Source organism: Macaca fascicularis, chromosome 8 (genome assembly GCF_037993035.2).
Source record: "Macaca fascicularis isolate 582-1 chromosome 8, T2T-MFA8v1.1".
NCBI classification, from domain to species: Eukaryota; Metazoa; Chordata; class Mammalia; order Primates; family Cercopithecidae; genus Macaca; species Macaca fascicularis.
Window position 1 is genome coordinate 87,244,001 of NC_088382.1, and position 6,000 is coordinate 87,250,000.

At 34.7% G+C, this 6,000-nt stretch overlaps 1 long non-coding RNA gene across 3 annotated transcripts in view; it reads left to right on the forward strand.

Annotated features, from left to right (window-relative positions):
- The window catches only part of LOC123575223 (uncharacterized), a 118,892-nt gene that overhangs the window by 58,902 nt on the left and 53,990 nt on the right, over positions 1–6,000 (forward strand). For 2 of the 3 annotated variants that reach the window (XR_012416935.1, XR_010577354.2), the window contains exon 3: positions 217–338. The exons of the other annotated variant lie outside the window; for it this stretch is intronic. This is a non-coding gene — a long non-coding RNA (uncharacterized lncRNA). The remainder of the gene's footprint in view (positions 1–216; positions 339–6,000) is intronic. 3 annotated transcript variants of the gene reach the window in all.

Below are 6,000 nucleotides of genomic sequence, written 5' to 3' on the forward strand. Positions count from 1 at the left end.
TCTGTGTAAACTGAGGCAAGTTTCTTAACCTTTCTGAATTTAAGTTTCTTTATCAGTAAAATGGGGCTAATGATAATGCCCAACCCAAATTGTTGCTTTGAGAATTTAAAGAAAAAAAAATGTACACTTAGCCTAGTGTCTGACATAAACAATTCTCATTATCTTTATGATGTTCAATTTCTTTCTTTCTTCTTTTTTTTTTTTTTCTTCCTTGAGATGGAGTCTCACACTGTCACCCAGGCTGGAGAGCACTGGCGCAATCTCGGCTCACTGCAACCTCCGTCTCCTGGGTTCAAATGATTCTCCTGCCTCAGACATGATGCTCAATTTCTAATACTGTAAGTGGTGTTCTAGGTTCTTCTTTCATTCCTTCCTTGCTTTCTGGTAGGATTTCACCTTTGCTATCATCAGATGACTCCACATGTTTTTTATTCTGATACATCTCTAAGCAGTCAGCTGTCCCATGATTGTTTAAAGTTGCGTTGAAAACAACTAGTCTTTTTGGTTCATGGGGTGAAGAGCTATGAAGAGACACATTTAGACATAATGCCATGGACCATGCCTTTCTTAGAGATCCTGAACTTTGAGATGGATACAGTGACTGGACGGGAATTGAGGTTCTGTGTCTCAGGAAGAGGCTGGTTGCATTCTTTACACGGGAGAAATTCGAGACATTTCTGATACTTGGTGCCAAAAAAGAGGAATGTGGCAGAGAATGATGACTTGTTTACTATGCCCATTGCCCTTTCTGTCTCATAGCCTTTCTTACAGATGGGAGTGGCCATGGACAGAATTTTGGCCCTTTCAATCTGGGTTAAGTTATTCTTAGGCTGGACACTTCCAAGTCTGACCCATAAATAATCTCTCTCTCTTCCCACACACTGACTGAACCTGTGAGTTCAGTGGGTATTAGAATCACTATTTGGAATGAAGTAGGTCAGCAAGTCACCACACACAAAGAGTCTTCCAGAAGAACTGTCTAATCTGGAGCATATATGTTGGGTGACTTCATTATGTTAATCACTGACATCTTGGGGTTGTTTGTTACAGCATTGTAACTAATACACATTCCAAATAGGGCAACATTTACTCTGTGGTCTATAAAATGAAAAGAATTATTCAAAAGATATATAAATAACATGTGTAGAAGCAGAATATATAGTTTAAGACAGAGGGAGTAGCAAGTATAGTAGGCAAGAGGAGAGAGATAGAAAGAGATAGAGAATGGGGGGAGAGAGAGAGAGAGAGAGAGAGAGAGAGAGAGAGATGACCTATTTCAGCAACTGCAATAAGCAGTCTCTCTATACCCATATTAAACTCCTTCCTACTTTCCTCTCGTTTACTGGAATCCAACCACAACTAGCACTCTCAGTTCCCCCAAGAAACCAATCTGTTTTCTGTTGCAGGACCTTCTCAAATGTTGTCTCTCCTGCCAGAAATCTCTTCTCCTGAATGTTTGACTAACTCCTATTTACCTCATGTATCTTTAGAAAAATATTTTCTGAAAATACAATAAAATTAGACCCTTGTTCTTAAATTCTTTCATAGTATCTTGTTATTTTCTTAAGTCACCACAATTTGTATTCATTAAATACTATGTATATTAAATTTTAATATATCTGTCTACTCTATCATGCATTAAACTGAATGAAGGTTTATTTATCATTGAAAAATACTTGGAACATAACATGTACAGAAATATTTAGTGAATGGATTTATATAACATGAAAATAGAAAGTAAATAAGGGAGAGTTTTAATAACTTGTTTGTTAGCACTTTATCTTGTGGACAATTGAGTGTTCTGAGTGGTTTTAAGCGATGGGTTGATATCATCCAATTTGCCTTTCAGAAAGATTACTTCATTTGGAAAAGGATTGAGCAAGGTAGAGTAGTGTGGTGTTAGGCAAGTGTAGGGACAATTGTCTCTGTAATTTATGAGATAGATAAAGATAGTATTAATCAAAGAAGTATGAGTGAGACTCAAAAGCAAAGCATGGGACTGAAAGATGCTATGAATGCCAGCCAAATGGAGAAGACAGTACAAGCTACTGATGAAACAATGTTTGGGAGAAACACCCAACATTATTCTTGGTTCCTTATAAGCTATGTAAATTTCATCAAATAGCTTAAATTTTCTCTAGTCTCAGTTTTGTCATCCAAATAAATATGGGTTTTCTTTGTCAGTTCTCAAACTTTTATGCCAGCAGTCAATGAATGAATAAAATTATCAGCAATACTATAGCTTCTTTGATTGAATCCATGAGTGGGGGAGTTCAAAGCCTCAAACCCCTAAAGTTCTGTTCTTGTTACTTTTCCTGAGAGCTCACATTGATATCTGAGGAACTTCTGGGATTTGAGGGCCAAAATGTAAAAATAATTGTACTCCTGGAGATCTACATTTGGATGACATGGATATATCTCTAATTGAACTGTTAATCATATTTCAAATCAGTTTTTCTCTAAGACTGTGCTTTTTCAGTTATCCTATTAATTTTTTATGCTTCATTGATCCACTATTTACTAATTGCTCCTAAATCTACTATCTCCTTCTCATATATTTTGTGTATGGTGTAGCCATCACCATTAAGATGGCCCACTAGGCTGTCATATTTAGTAAGCCCCAAATTAAACTCCACATATAATCTCCATCTGCAAAGCTTTTCCCCATCTTATATTTCCTCACCTGAGTGATTTCCATTAACAACTCTCCAGCTCCCTCTTTGAAAAACTCAAGAAAGTCCTAGACTCCTTTATCTCTTTTTATATCTCTTTTATTTATATTTAAGAGGTAAGACCAAACCTTATTCTCACAAAAATATCTAGATAGTAGTTATAATGATTCAACTAATCAATTAAGTAATCTTTAATGCTGCAAAAATATATTAAACCAATCAAGTAAAATAATTTATAAGAAGATAGGAAGACAAGAAGTTTCTTGTAAATCCATTTTAAAGACTAACAAAAGAACGACAAGAAAAATCAATCAATCAATAAGACCAAAGATAAAAGAAAGCCTGAGAGAACGTTAAGCTACAAAAGTCTGGAGAAGAGAGAGCAGTCAATTCTGTAAAATATTGCAGACAATGAGGCAGACAAGGACTGAAAGGGAAACACTAATTTAGTAACAAAGAGGAGGTAGAATTTACTAGTGAGAGAAGTTGCTAGAGTCCTGGGCATAGAACTCAGGTTTCATTGGGTTGAAAGGCAAGCAGGAGGTGAGAAATGATAGGCATCGATACCTCACAGGAGTCTTGGCCACAGACGTGAGAGTAACAAGTCACCGTATTTCCGAGCCTCACTTTTCTCATCTGTTCAATTGTTGTGATAAATACCTTGTGTTCTGCACAGAGATTTTTGTAGGTTGGGAGGAAAGTGTGGGTGGCACTAGACGCTTTTCAAATCACTCTTAAATCCTTGAAAATAAGTAAAATTTCTATGTGAAGTAACCAACACCTAATAATTGTCAGTTACTTATGTTATAATATCTATTTTATATTTTAAAAACAGTGGTCTATTTGAAGCCAGGGCATCTCTTATTCATTTTTACATCTCCAGTCCCTAACACAGTACCCAGTACATAGTAATGACATAATAAATATTGCTTTGTGTCCCCCAAACTGAATTTTGGCATGTAACTTAAATTCTATGCAAGTAAGGGTAAGTGGTTTTAATTCCAAAAAAGATATAGAAGAAATAGAAAAATAAAAAAAAAATAGAAGATATAAAAGTGGATGCCATTCAAAAAACAATCCAGCATGTCTTTTTCTTTTTTCTCCTTTCCGCAGATAGGGGCTTAGTAGTTCACTAAACCCAAAACTAGTATATGATCTGTCTAGTTTTTAGTTAATTAACATTTACTTTGTGTAAAGGTATCTACAGGAAGACACTGTTAGACAGTTTCCTCAGTCTACAAACCAATGATTACATCTAATGAACAAAATACAGTGGTAGTTGTTTAAAGAAATATTCTAAAAACCCAGAATGATATTAGCACACTACTTGCTATTTGAAGAATGAGATTAAAAACTCAGAACTAACCCGCTTCTATGTAACAGCTCTAATGGAACAGAGTATAAAAAGTAATCAAATTTGGAACATATGCAAAATCCTTAGAGTTCACTGGTTTCAGACATAATAATACATGCCAAGTTATATTAATGAGAGATTAAGTATTGTGTACTTGGATTCTTTAAATTATCCTTTGCCTAATTTAGTTTATGTTTGAGTTCCATTCCCCTGCTCATATAATTTCCCTTGTGCTATGTGGAACAGAATGGCCCAGGTAGATAGTATTTTATCCATCAGTAATATCGCATTAATCCAAATGAAACCCATTTAATCCCTAGGGTAGTGAGTCAAGTTTAAGGGACCATTGTGCATTGCACAAATTAAGAGAAATAAAGAAGAGAGGTACCATGGTGCATAAAATTTGCTGAAGTCCTAAATGTTGATGGAAACAAAATACAAAATAATATTATTTTGAATCTGCACCAGCAGACCTGGCATGGCTCCTCAGTTCACAAATGGAACTTAGGTTTTTGCAGTAGTCTGCACGGATTTTGTATTAAAATTGTGCTTCAATGTTTATAGAGAAGCATATGGAATCAGAACAATTTTCCCTCCCAAAATAGGTGAAAGACAAGTTTAGGCATAAAATGATGGGACACGTGTTCTACAAAGTTTAACAGAAAGTATGTGATTAACTTTTCACCAAGGCAATGGAATTTCAGTTTATATCTTTTATAAAAAGAATCCAAAATATTCTAAGTATTTGTATTCAGTAACAGCTACTAGTGATGCTATACTTCAGTTGTCTTTGGCCATTTCTCTGTCCCTTTCTCATGGTTCTGGATACTAATAGTCCATAATTCTACTCCTCTTTGGAAGAACTGCCCTCCTTCAACTGGAGTCACTTTCCATACATTTGCAGAGAACTGGATGTGTCTGAGTTTTCATCTCTTCATTCAAGCTCACTTGCCTGAAGATGGGACAATGGACAATGCTTAGGGATAATTTGCACTTCACAGATTCCTTGTAAGATTAGGTTAAAGGAATGATTGGCCTGAAGTCACTTTCTTGCTTGTTTTTCTTTTTCTTTCTTTATTCTGGTTCTCTTTATTTCTTACCAGTTTCTCCTGAAAACATTTCCTTAATTCGTAACTTTCATACAAATTATCTCAAACCCATTTCTGGGGAATCCGACATGAGGAAGATAATGTGCAAAAACACTTCTGCACAAAAATTAGTTTATTTTAGAGTTGTCCAATAAATAATCTGTTTGCTGAGAGAAAATGTCTATATTCAGTGAATTCATTAAAAATACATTTATTGTATCTATGTGCCATATTTTCTTTATCCATTCATCTGTTGATGAACATTTAGGTTGCTTCCAAATCTTACCTATTAAGAACAGAGCTGCAACAAACCTGGAGGTTCAGATATGTCTTTGATTTATGGAATCCTTTTCTTTTGACTATAGCCAATAATAACTTAATTGTACAAATTAAAATAACTAAGAGTGTAATTATATCATTTGTAACACAAAGGATGAATGGTTGAGGTAATGAATACCCCATTCTCTGTGATGTGATTTTTTTCACATTGCATGCTTATATCAAAACATCTCATGTACCTCAAAAATATATATACATACTAAGAGTGTATATACCCAGAACTAACCTGCTTCTATGAAACAGCTCTAATAGAATAGCATATAAAAAGTAATCAAATTTGGAATAGATACAAAATCCTTAGAGTTCGCTGGTTTCAGATATAATAATATAACCCAGGTTATATTAATTGGAGATTAAGTATTGTATATTTAGAATCTTTAAATTACCCTTTATCTAATTTATTTTATGTTTGAGCTTCATTTGGCTGCTCATATAATTTCTCTTGTGCTATGTGGTACAGAATGGCCCAGGTAGATAGTATTTTATTCATCAGAGATATCCCATTAATCCAACTGAGACCCATTATATCCTTAGGGTAGTGAGCTAT